Source organism: Aquarana catesbeiana, linkage group LG05, assembly GCF_042186555.1.
Source record: "Aquarana catesbeiana isolate 2022-GZ linkage group LG05, ASM4218655v1, whole genome shotgun sequence".
Taxonomy (NCBI): Eukaryota; Metazoa; Chordata; class Amphibia; order Anura; family Ranidae; genus Aquarana; species Aquarana catesbeiana.
Genome location: NC_133328.1, coordinates 84,452,139 through 84,465,715, shown reverse-complemented (window position 1 = coordinate 84,465,715; position 13,577 = coordinate 84,452,139).

Here is a 13,577-nt window from a genome sequence, read left to right as displayed (position 1 = left end):
GTTGTGTCCCGCAGCAGTGACACCTATGCCGAAATCAGGAGATAGGGTCTCCTCCAGCCCCTCCCACTTCACATTCCTCACCAGTCAGCTGACCTCTAGTCTCTGCCCCCAGCCATGCCATGAACTGAATGGGTGGCTGCGAACAAGCTGAGTGGGCGGTCGCGGGCTCCAGGAACAGCCCAGCTGGGTGGCTGTGAAAAGGCTGGGAGAGCGGTTTGGGCTTCAGGAACAGCCCAGGATTCGGTGACCCCTGGCAAATCGTCATTCGACCCCCAAGTTGAGAACCACTGCACTATGGAGACGAATAAGACTTGGGACTACAGCACAAGAAAAGTCTTGCAAACAGAGGAAGAGAGAGCAGAGTTTTCCAGGGCTTTGAGCTAGAGGTCTGGGCAGACGGTATGGGGAAACCAGAGTGTGCGGACCTGTTGCTGTGCATGTTCACACTGGGAGAGAGGCTGGTGAAGGCCGGGGTGTTAGGGTTAGTTTACACTTGCTTCAAAACATGGCTTTGGACAGGCTTTGTTAAAGCTCTCTGAACGCCAGTCAAAGCCCGTCACTAAATAAAATGCTAAGCTTACAGTCCTGTTTTCTTTCGGCTTCGCTTCAAAAATTATACCCCACGTAGCTTTAATGGTGCTTCAAAGTGTCTTCAAAGCCTCCATAGAAGTCTATGGCAAAGCTCGCTTGAAGCACCTAAAGTTTTTGAGAGGCTTTAATTCAGCTTTTGCTTTGTTTTGGAGAAATTGCAGGTATGAGATATCCACACACACACAGTGCACCTGCCAATCTTCAATAAAGCTTCAAAAGAGCATCACCGAAGCATCATTGAAGCCTCAACAAAGTATCACTAAAGCTTCATTAAAGCACCACTGAAGCATCAAAAACACATCATAAAAGCATGTTGAAGTGGTAGGCGCTTTAATGTGTATTGAAGCTGAAGCAAGTGTAAATGAGCCCTTAAGGACTGATTCATAAGTGCTTCCTGCTGCTGGGCACTGGAGCAATGTAGATCTGCTGCCTGTGTGAGTGCCAGAGCTGAGCCTAGAGGCCCTGATCATGAGGACTGAGTTAGGCTAAGTTTACACTGGCATTAAAAGCAGGCATTTGAGAGGTGTTAAAAACGCTCCCCTCAAACGTCTATGCAAATGATACAATGGACAGCACACAGTGCTGTCAAAACATGAAGCATTAGCGCCATGTCGCTTTAAAATTGAAGCCTCATGTTGAGTCAGGGGATGTTTGAAGCCTTTAATCGCCTCCCATTCAAGTCTATGGTAACTCTTCGCAAACGCTCTGGCAGGCAGTTGCGGTGCGGTTGCGGGCGTTAAGATTAGTTTATTTCCTGTAATGGAATAGGCATTTGTGGAGCGGTTTTATCAAACGCCTTAAAACTGCCCATAGGGTGTTTGGGAAGCATTTTAATTTGTCATTAAGGCTTGTAAAATGCCAGTTTAACGCCCATACTAAAGCTCATTATGCAAGTCTAACGCCCATACTAACACTATAGGGGTGTTTGTTAAGCATTAGAAATTTAGTCAAATGTGAACAAGCCCTTACTGAGGTTTTGATTCTGGAGCACAGCAGACCACTAAGTGTTTATGACAAGGTTTGTGGTGTACCAAGACTGGTGAGTGGATTCAATTGTGCTTGTGTTCCAACAGTCCATGATACAATGTAACCAAAGACTGTCTTCTTGCCTAACAGCTCAAAAATAGTTCACTGCATGCAGTCTTCAAGGGACAGTAACAAGTGCAGCACCATACAGCTAAGGCCCCACCGTTAGCTAGCTAAAGAAGCAAATCAGGCACCATATATTGATCAATTAAGGCCCATGCTGTAGCCATCTTTCAGCTATAGCGTGGGTGGCAAGAAGCATAGGTGTGCACAGCCTATTGCATTAGGATGTGCACCTCAAAGCTCAAATACATATAGGTGTGCATGTGTATACATAATGACGGTGTCAGTAGAGCAGTGGCGGATGCCAGTAAGGCAGAGATTGATGTCGGTAAGGCAGTGGATGGTGTCAGTAGGTTTTATTAGTATTATTATTTTATTTTTATTCATATCAGGGGTTTAAACAGGGAGAATCTGCACCACACAGGGTGATTAGGGTGTGTCCAGGCACACCTGGCACACCCTGTGCGCACACCTATGGCAAGAAGTTAATATTAGGATACTTACCTGTCCAGGGTTCTCGCAATATTGGCACCCCAGCCGATTTCCGTATCGGCTCTCAGGTGCTGCCGCCACCATTCATGGTAAGGGAAACCGGCAGTGAAGCCTTTCAGCTTCACAGCTGGTTCCCTACTGCGCATGGACAAAGCGTGCTGCACTTTCTAACTGGCCCGGCGGTGGATGAAGGAGGAGGGGGGCTGAACTTCAGAGGGATGGTGCCGCGGCGCAGTTTCCCAGAAGTGGGGAAGGGTACCTGTCAAAAACAGGTACTCCCTCCCCCTTGAAAGGTGCCAAATGTGGGACCGGAGGGGGGGAGGAAGCAGATAAGCGGAGGTTCCACTTTTGGGTGGAACTCGGCTCTATAAGAGTCCCGCTCGATATACACTATATGGTACATTCTCTGCACTATATACACTATATTGTACATTACATACAACTGCACTATATACACCAGGGGTAGGCAATCCCAAAGTCCCACTCAAAGCCTCTTTTGCCGGCACTCAACTCCCTCCCTATCAGCAGAGCAGCACAGGGAAGTGTCAGTGAGACACTAATGCATTCCACTTGTAGCTGCGATCATCAGCTCTTGTGATGGGGAAGAGATTGGGTGCAGTTCTGCTAGGGGGGGCGGTCCCTGTTTCCAGGGGGAGGAAGACTGTCATTGGCCACTGCTAAAGCCAATCACAGTCCTGCTAGCCCCGCCCACCATCTGGAGGAAGATGACTCGCTTGGTTGTCACTACCAATCTCAGAAAGCAGGAATTTCACTGTGATTGAGAAAACCACAATCAGGTAACAGTTTGTGGAATTACTGTTGAGCTTCTGGGAATTTTATTGAAATTATTCCTGAACCTTCGTGTCACTTACTACTGAACCCTGCACTCTGTGTCCCTTTAAGCCAGAGCCAGTATTCAGCGCAATGAAAATCACATCCAACTTTTCCTGTGGCGCAGAGTGCCACACTTTTTCACAGGCCCTCTGCTTTCACAAAATACCCCTGACCTGAGCTCATCATTGCGGATCCATTCCAAATGCTTGTATGTGACATCACATACATCACATACAAGTACGTGGGCTGGATACGAGGGGTGGATCAGCGGGGATGAGTGTGCCAGGACAGGTAGATGTGTCTCATCTCTGCTTCCTTTTACCACTCTGCATATTACGCATATCATATTTGAGAAGAGGGTACAGCAGTGGAGCAGATGAGCAGGAGGGTACAGCAGTGGGGAAAATGAGCAGAAGGGGTTCAGAGGTGGGACAGAAAAGCGGGGGCTACAGTGGTGGGGCAGATGTGCAGAGAGGTACAATGGTGGAAGAGATGAGAAGGGGCTTCAGCAGTGGGACAGAAGAGCAGGGGGGTACAGTGATGGGGCAGATGAGCAGGGGGGTTAAATGTTGGGCCAAATGAGAAGGAGGTTACAATGGTGTGACACATGAGCTGGTGGGTTCAGTGTTGGGGCAGATGAGAAGGGGGTTCAGTGGTGGGACAGAAAAGCAGGGGGGGTAGAGCAGTGGGGCAGATGTGAAAGGAGGTGTATTGGTGGGATAGATGAGTAGGAGGAACAGAGGTGGGGCAGAAGAGCAGGGGGTACAGAGGTGAGACAGATGTGCAGAAGGTACATTCATGGGGCAGATGAGAAAGCGGGTTACAGTGGTGGGGCAGATGAGCAGATGGGTTCAGTGTTAGGACAGATGAGAAGGTGATTCAGTAGTGAGACAGAAGAGCATAAGGGATACGTCGGTGGAGCAGATGTGCAGGGAGGTACAGTGGTGGGGCAGATGAGAAAAGGGGTACATTGATGGAGCAAATGAGCAGCAGGGTTACAGTGGTGGGACAGAAGAGCAAGAGGGCACAATGGTGGGGCAAATGTGCAGGAGGAACAGTAGTGGGAGGGATCAGAAGGAGGTGCAGTGGTGGGACAGAAAAGCAGGGGGATACAGTGATGGTGCAGATGAGCAGGGGGTTACAGTGGTGGGACGGATGAGCAGGGGGGTTCAGTGTTTGGACAGATGAGAAGGGTGTTCAGTGGTGGGATGATGAGCGGGGGGGTTCAGTGTTGGGCCAGATGAGAAGGGGTTTAGCTTTGGGACAGAAGAGCAGGAAGGTACAGTGGTGGGGCACATGTGAAAGGAGGTGATTTGGTGGGACAGATGAGCAGGGGGTTACAGTGGTTGGGCAGAAGAGCAGGGGGTACAGAGGTGGGGCAGATGTACAGGGGGGTACAGTGGCGGGGCAGAGAAGAAAGGAGGTACATTGGTGGGACAGATGTGCAGGAGGTACAGTGTGGGGGCAGATATGCAGGAGGTACATTGGTGGGGCAGATGAGAAAGGGGTTTACAGTGATGGGGCAGATGAGCAGATAAGTTCAGTGTTAGGACAGATGAGAAGATGGTTCAGTGGTGAGATAGAAGAGCATGGGGGTATGGCGGTGGAGCAGACGTGCAGGGAGGTACAGTGGTGGGGCAGATGATAAAGGGGGAACATTGGTGAAGCAGATGAGCAGGGGTTACAGTGGTGGGACAGAAGAGCAGAGTGGTACGCTGGTGGGGTAGATGAGCAGGGGTTACAGTGGTGGGACAGAAGAGCAGGGGGCTACAGTGGTGGGACAGATGAGCAGGGGGCTACAGTGGTGGGACAGATGAGCAGGGGTATACAGTGGTGGGACAGACGAGCAGGAGTTACAGAGGTGGGGCAGATGTACAGGATGGTACAGTGGTGGGGCAGATGTGCAGGGGGGTACAGTGGTGAAACAGATTTGCAGGGGGGCAGTCATCTGAGGTGTGAAGGTGCATAAATTGGGGCTGATCTGAAGTGTGCAGTTGCAGGAATTGGGGCTGATCTGAGGCGTGAGTGCAGGATGTTAATTTCTCACTACTACTCAAGTAGTTTACAGCATTTACTTTATAAAAAATCCTTTTTGCGATTGAGAGTGTGAAGTTGACATTTTTTTTTGGTATAAAATCGGCACTCTCAATTTCTTTGAAAATATTTTTCGGTACACAGTACTCAAAAGGTTGCTTACCCCTGATATACACTATATTGTACATTACATACACCTGCACTATACACTATTTTGTACATTACATACACCTGCACTATACACTATTTTGTACATTACATACACCTGTACTATATACACTATATTTGCAGATTACATACTTCTGATCAAAGTATTCATTGCCTCATTTGTCTCTGTTTGCTAAGTATTAGCACTATGGTAATGAAGTTCTTCTTTAACAACCTCAAGTCTGGACACTTTCACTCCCTCCACGCCAGCAAAATGTCAGCTTTTAGCACTGTCTTATTTTGAATGCCAATTACTCAGTCATGCAACACTGTACCCCAATAAAATTGTTACAATTTTTTTGGAGACAGATACAGCTTTCTTTTAGTGGTATTTAATCACCACTGTTTTTTTTCCTATATATATGCGAAAAAATATTGAAAATTAAAAAAAAAAGGTTTTCTTAGTTTCTGTTTCATAAATGTAGATCAAAATATATTCTGCTACATTTCTTTGGTTAAAATAACAAAAACCAGTGTATAATGTTTAGTCTGTATGAAAGCTATAGAATCTACAACTAAGGTATATATATTTGAAAATTGATCTGTCCTGATGTACTACATAGTTACATCATTGGTAAGATTGAATAAAGACAACAGTCCATCCAGTTCAACGTGTGTGTGCGTGCGTGTGTGTGCGTGTGTGTGTAGAAAAATATTTTCCCATATCCCCTGTTGGAAGGCAACATGGTTTAATATCATATTTCTGGAGTTTTACTTTAAGTTGAAAGTTGACCCAGCAGGGTGTTGAATCATGCCCCTGGCAGGGGGTAGAGCTTGGCTCCTGACCACCTGGTGTGATAAGATTGAAATGCTTGATTAAAACATCTGCAAACAAGTTCAAAGAGAACAACTGCTGCCAAGATGATTGATGAGTATAGCTACAGAAGATCAAAGGGCCAGCTGTCACTGAAGATGACCCAGGTCACATAGCGATACATGGACAAATGCTGCTCCTAGTGACATTACAGCATGACTTCTGGAGGATGAGCAGATATTAGAAGGACTGCCTCTTGGCGATATTCCATTGGACAGGAGGCTAGAGTGGAAAAATCTCTCTCTTGCCATTTTGAGCCCAGCTGACGAGACAATATCTATAGTAAAGTATTATTGATGTTCTTTTGTTATATGCTCTATAATATTTTCCTTTAGTGGCTTTATGTTAGCATTTCCTATTTTTTTGGGAAATAAATAGGACGTTGTTTTACCAAGCAGTGTGTTTATTTTCATAGCTAACCTTATATCATTGTACTATCACCAGTAACATTATCAGAGCTTTAATAGTCTAGCTAATTATAGGAATATACAAGTTAATACATATATGATATAAATAGAGGGAATCCATAACCACCTAAAATGTATTTCATCCCTGTATATTGTTTTCGCTATGCCCATTCAAGAGTCTTTTAAAGTGGTTGTAAACCTCTGATTGTGACTTTTACCTATAGGTTGTGAAAATATGTCCTAAATGTGCGCCGTTTATGAGATACTTGCTGTACACTGCGCCGATGATGTAACTGGCGCATGCGCTGTGAAGAAATAGCCCTTTGTGCCGTTCCTTCACTCGCAAGTGCCGTGATTGATGACTCCAACGCGCAGAGCCGGAGTCTGCGGCCCTGGAAGGAAGAGGGGTGAAGATCAATGCGGCCTGCAGCGGGGACAGCGCGGGCTTTGCTTGCAGGTAAGTGGCACATAATGGGCTAGTATGCGATGCATACTAGCCCATTATGCTTTTACTTTGCAGGGGAACAAAGAGGAAGTAAAACCCATCAGGGTTTACTTCCTCTTTAAAACTATCCATACTTTTTGCTGACTCCACCGATTGTGGAAGAAAGTTTGACATCCTTACCTCCCTGACAGTGAAAAACCCCCTACACAGTTTAAGGTTAAATCACTTCTCTTCCAGTCTCATCGTGTGGCCCCATGTCTTATTACACTCCCTGGGACTGAAAAGCTTCTTACTTTTGTTGGAATCACCGTTGAGATATTTGTATACTGCTAGCATATCTCCTCTCAAGAGTCTCTTCTCCAGGGAGAATGAATTTGGCGTGTAGTCGTTCCTCATAATTGAGGTCCTCCAGCCCTCATATTAATTTAGTTGCACTTCTCTGGACTCTCTCCAACTCCAGCATGTCCTTTCTGAAGACTGGTGACCAGAACTGGACAGAATACTCCAGATGAGGCTGAACCAGAGATTTATAAAGTGGCAGAATAATCATTTTATTTCTGGAGTAAATTCCCTTTTTAACGCATGCTAATATTCAGCTGGCTTTGGTAGCTGCAGTTTGACATTGCATGCTATTGCTCAGTCTGTCTTCAACTAGGACCCTAGATCCTTCTCCATCCTGGAATCCCCTAGGGCTTCTCCCCCTAATGAGTAACTTGCATTTATATTTTTACCACCCAAGTACATTACCTTAAATTTTTCAATGTTAAACTCAATTTGCCATGCTGTAGCCCACTCCATTAACCTCTTCAGCCCCAGAAGGATTTACCCCCTTAATGACCAGGCCCTTTTTTGCGATATGGCACTGCGTTTAATTTCCTGACTACCTATTACATTTGTGGAAGCCCTGGAGCACCAGAACAGTGAAAACACCCATGAAATGGCCAAATTTTGGAAAGCAGACACTCCAAGGTATTTTCTGAAAGGCATAGTGAGTTTTTTGAAAATGTAATTTTTTTGCCACAGGTTTTTGAAAAATGCAGGAAAGAAAATGAAAGTGTATTTTTTTTAATGCAACATTGTCAATTATTGAGACATTTCTAACACACATCATAGGTATACTTAGAAATATACTACCAAAACACATTCTGCTACTCCTCCTGAGTTTGGCGATACCACATGCATGGGACTTTTTTACAGCCTATCCACACTGAGGGGCCCAAAATCCAAGAGGCACCTTCAGGCTTTCTAGGGGCATAAATTATACATCTAATTTCTTGACTACCTGTCAAATTTTTGGAGGTCCTGGAGCACCAGGAGAGTGGAAACACCCATAAAATGTCTATATATTGGAGAGTAAATACCCCAAGGTATTTTTAAGACTTTTGAAGACTAATTTTATGACAAAAGTTTTTGGAAATGTGGAAAGAAAATGAAAATACATTTTTTTGTACACAAAGTTGTCAATTTAATAAGATATTTCTGACACATTACACATTACACCCCAAAACACATTCTGCTACTCCTCCTTAGTATGATGATACCACATGTGCAAGACTTTCTCAGTGTCTGGACTGATTATGTACCCAACATTGTATTTTGTGCATCACATGAATCAACCAATTTTGTCAATTATGCATCTCACATAATTGTCTAACCAATTATGTGTCTCACAAGATCATAGTCAGCGGGATGTGCAGATGGGTTTGTTCAGGCGCAAGCAGAGACATGATCAGCAAGCAGGCAAAGGATCGGTTAAAGGCAGCAGGCAGAAATGTGGTCAATAAACACATGTCCAGGTGTGGAGGTGATCACAGACACTGTAACTGGTGTGGCAGTGACCATGGACACTGTAACTGGTGTGGCGGTGATCAGGGGAAATATATGAGTGGTGTGGTGGTGATCAGGGACACTTTAACTGGTGTGTTGGTGATCAGGAACAATATGAGTGGTGAGGCGGTGAACAGGGATACTGGGACTAGTTTGGGAGGGATCAGGGACACTGGGACTGATGTAGCAGTGATCAGGAACACTGTAACTGGTGAGGCAGTGATCAGGGATAATATGACTGGTGGGGCAATGATCGGGGACAATATGACTGGTGTAGCAGTGATTACGGACATTGTCAGTGATGCAGCAGTGATAAGTGATGCTGTGGGTGGCATTGATTAGGGACAATATGAGTTGTGTGGCGTTAATCAAGGTCACTGGGACTGGTGAATGGGTGATCAGGTACACCATAACTGGTGTGACGGTGATCAGGTACACCATAACTGGTGTGGCGATGATTAGGGACACTGTAATCGGTGTGAGTTAAACAGAAGAGTTAACAGTGAGTTAAAAAGAAATAAAATTACAGGAGAAGGCTCCTTTCCCAGAAGACACCTATTACAGGGAAGCACGTCGGATGGAGCTGGATTGGTGACATCAACATGCACTGTGCGCCAGCTATGAACTTTTACTATTGTGAACGATGCAGTGTAATCACAGCAACAATTATTATATGACACGCTGCTATAATTTCCCTGCTAAAAACCATCTCAGTGTGGTTCTGATATGCTCATACATTAGCCCTGTGCATCATGTGCTAGATAGACAAAGATATGGTGGATAAATCAATAGAATATGATGTCCTTTTGGTCACACTGCTCACAGTAGCACTCCAGTGTTTCCGCTTTGGACAGCAGCCTGTCATCGTCTGTCAGTTAACGGCTAGTAAAATGTCCTTCAATGACAATGAAAACTTCAATCATATAAAATCAAGAGCAACAGAATGCTGATGATAAAAGCATGGCCATCTTTTTTTCTGCTTGCTCCAACAAAACACTCATCATCTGATTATCTGCTGTGGAATATAATAGAAGACTTTAATGCACATCCACTGAATGATCTCCACAACACAAAAAGGTCAGAAGGTAAAACTTGTAAACATGTTAAAATGCTTTGATAAATGCCCGATGATATTGCAGATGAAGATTGTTCAATCCTATTTCTCTATAGTTGTCTATACAGGGGGACAGACTGACCGGGGGGGGGAGGGGGACTAAGATTGGTGCTGGTGGGGGGGAGGGGGAAATTAGTCCTATGAAAGGAGGTTTATATATAGACAAATAACTGAAGTTTGCCAAAGAGCAGCACCTTGGCAAACCACAATGCTACTAGGAAAATGTGTTGTGGAACAATGAAACAAAAGTTGAATTGTTAAGGAAGAATATTCAGTACTATATAAAAAGGGCACAGCTTACCAACATCAAAACATCATCCCATCATGATTTAGGGTTGCTTTGATGCCTCAGGGCCTAGACCACTTGCCATCATTGAGGGGAAAATGAATTCCCAAGTTTATCAAATACCGTATTTATCGGTGTATAACACGCACTTTCTTTCCCTTAAAATCAGGGAAAAATCGTGGGTGAGCGTTATACGCTGATCCCCGCCAATCTCCGCTGATTGTGAGGAGAGGAGCGAGCGGAGCCGACATACACAAAGCCGAGTGTACTTCGGCTGGACTCGGCTCCTCTCGCAGTCCCGCCCATCTCCACTGATTGCGAGAGGAGAGAAGCGAGCGTCACCAACATACACAAAGCCGAGTGTACTTCAGCTGGACTCGGCTCCTCTCGCAGTCCCGCCCCTGACTGTGAGCAGAGCCGAGTCTAGCCGAAGTACGCTCGGCTTTGTGTATCTCGGCGGCGCTCGTTCCTCTCCTCCAATCAGCACCAATTTTAAAAGACACAAAGCTGCAAAGACACAGGGAAGGCTGCAATGACACAGGCTGCAATAATGACACAGGGCTGCAAAGACACAGGGAAGGCTGCAATAATGTCACATGGCTCCAAAGACAGTGGGAAGGCTGCAATAATGACACAGGGCTGCAAAGACACTGGGGAAGGCTGCAGATGAACACTGATAAGGCTGCATTGATGGGCATTTAAATGTAAGTTTTTTTCCTTAAACTTCCCTCCTAAAAGTTTTTTCCTCAAAAATTCCCTCCTAAACATGGGGTGCGTGTTATACGCCAGCGAGTGTTTTATGCTAATAAATACGGTAGCCTACAGGATAAAGTCAGGGTGGGTGTCCATCAGCTGATGCTCAGTAGAAGTTGGGTGATGCAGCAGGACAGTGACCCTAAGAATTGCAGTAGTTCCACCACAGACTGGCTTCAGAAAAAGAAAATTTGCCTTTTGGAGTGGCCCAGTCAGAGCCCAGACCTTAACCCCATTGAAATGCTGTGGAATGACCTCATGAGAGCCGTTCTCACCAGACATCCTACAAATGTTACATAGTTGGTAAGGTTGGAAAAAGACACAAGTCCATCAAGTCCAACCTGTGTGTGTGCATTTATGCTAATATTACATTGTATATCCCTGTATGTTGCGGTCCTTTAGATGCTTATCTAATAGGTTTTTTAAATTATCGATGCTCCCCGCTGAAGCCACTGCTTGTGAAAGAGAATTCCACATCCTTACCGCTCTTACAGTAAAGAACCCTCTACTCAATTTAAGGTCAAACCGCTTCTCTTCTAATTTTACTGAATGGCCGCGTGTCTTTTTAAATTTCCTTACACGGAAAAGTGTTATCTCTATTGTGGGGTCACCAGTACGGTATTTGTACATTGAAATCATAGCCCCTCTCAAGCGTATCTTCTCCAGAGAGAATAAGTTCAGTGCTTGCAGTCTTTCCTCGTAGCTGAGATCCTCCAGTCCCTTTATTAGCTTTATTGCCCTTGTCTGGACCCTCTCTAGTTCTAGCACATCCCTCTTGAGGACTGGTGTCCAAAACTGGACAGCATACTCCAAGTGAAGCTGGACCAGAGTCTTGTAGAGTGGGAGAATTATCGTTTTATCTCTGGAGTGAATCCCCTTTTTAATGTATGCAGGTATTCTGATGGCTTTGCTGCAAGCATTGGCATTGCATGTCATTGCTGAGCCTGTTATCTACTAAGACTCTCAGGTCCTTTTTCATCCTTGATTCCTCCAGAGGTTCTCCCCCTAGTGAGTAGATCCCCTTCATATTTTTAGAACCCAAATGCATTATCTTACATTTTTCAACATTAAACCTCATTTGCCATTTAGTTGCCCACCCCATTATTTTGTTTAGATCTTCTTGCAAGGTTCCCACATCCTGCGTAATGTGTCTGAACTGAAGCAGTTTTGTAAAATTCCTCCTGAGCGTTGTGCAGGTCTGATCAAGAGTTACCGAAAGGGCTTACTTGAAGTCATCATTGCTGCCAAAGGAGGTTTGACTAGCTATTAAGGCAATGGGTTCACTTACTTTTTCCTGCAGCACTGTGAATGTTTAATGGGCATGTTCAATAAAAACACAAGAAATTCAAATTGTTTGTGTATTATCAGCTTAAGCACATTCTGCTTGTCTATTGTTGTGACTTAGATGAGGATCAGATCACATTTATATGGCAAATTGCTGCAGAAAACCAGTAATGCCCCATACACACACTCAGATTTTTCGACCGTGCTTTTTTTCCCCGAAGGATGTTGGCTCAAACTTGTCTTGCATACACACACAAATTCTGAACGTGAGAACGCAGTGACGTACAAGACATACGATGAGCCAAGAAAAAGGAAGTTCAATAGCCAGTGCGGCTCCTTCTGCTTGATTCAGAGCATGTGTGAACTTTTGCGTGACGGACTTGTGTGCACACGATTGCGATTGTGTGCACAAGTTTTGTTGGCGGAAAATTGGAGAACCTGCTCTCAAACATTTGTGAGTGGAAATTCCGAAAGCAAATGTTCGATGGAGCATACACACGGTTGAACTTTCCGACAACAAGCTCACATCCAACATTTGTTGTCGGAAAATTCGATTGTGTGTACGGGCATAAGTCCCAAGGGGTTCACTTACTTTTGCAGAGGGTTCAAATACTTTTGCTGTATATGGAAAACACATATAGGAGCAAAGAAACATGCTGCACACCCCAAATAGTCACTACAAAAAAAGGGAATGGACCCCCAGGGGTGGGGTTTTCTAGGCAGCAAAAAATTGTAAAGGTAACACATATAGAGTCCAAATTTATAGCTTTATTAGTGACAATCATATCAAAATGACATTAAAGTTAAAATGTGAGCTCTGGTATTGGAGATAAAAATTCAATAAAGTAAATGCAGACACGGTAATACACAACATTCAATGTGGTTAATGCTGGTTGTGCATGAATTCTGACGCATTTCAACCCAAAAGGGTCTTCCTCAGAGGTTTGGTCTATTGTGAAAAAAATTTACATTCATTGGTTGTGCTTTGTAGCTAAAAACATAATGATATTAGCAACACAATTTTAATACATAGTTACCAGTGGCGACGTATTGTGGAAGTTCTCCTGACCAGAGATCCTCTAAAAACCTTTCCACCTTATCCCACACAGCGAGCTCAATCTTTAGACACTCCAGGAGGTATGTCTTACAAGAAGTCACATTATCGAAGTAGACCCCCACACCGAGGCAGGGCACGGGAGCAGGAAACCAGCACCTACAATAGGTCATTAAGGAACAGCAACATGAGTTACAACATACTAGTCCCCATATGGGTAGTAGGATTGTAGTTAGAGGTAAGTGTTTGAATAATTAAAAGAATTAGTGGGAACTATAAATTCCCAATTACCAGGGGAGGTCATTGCTTGCGGTGTATATCCGACAAAATATACTATTTAGTTTGG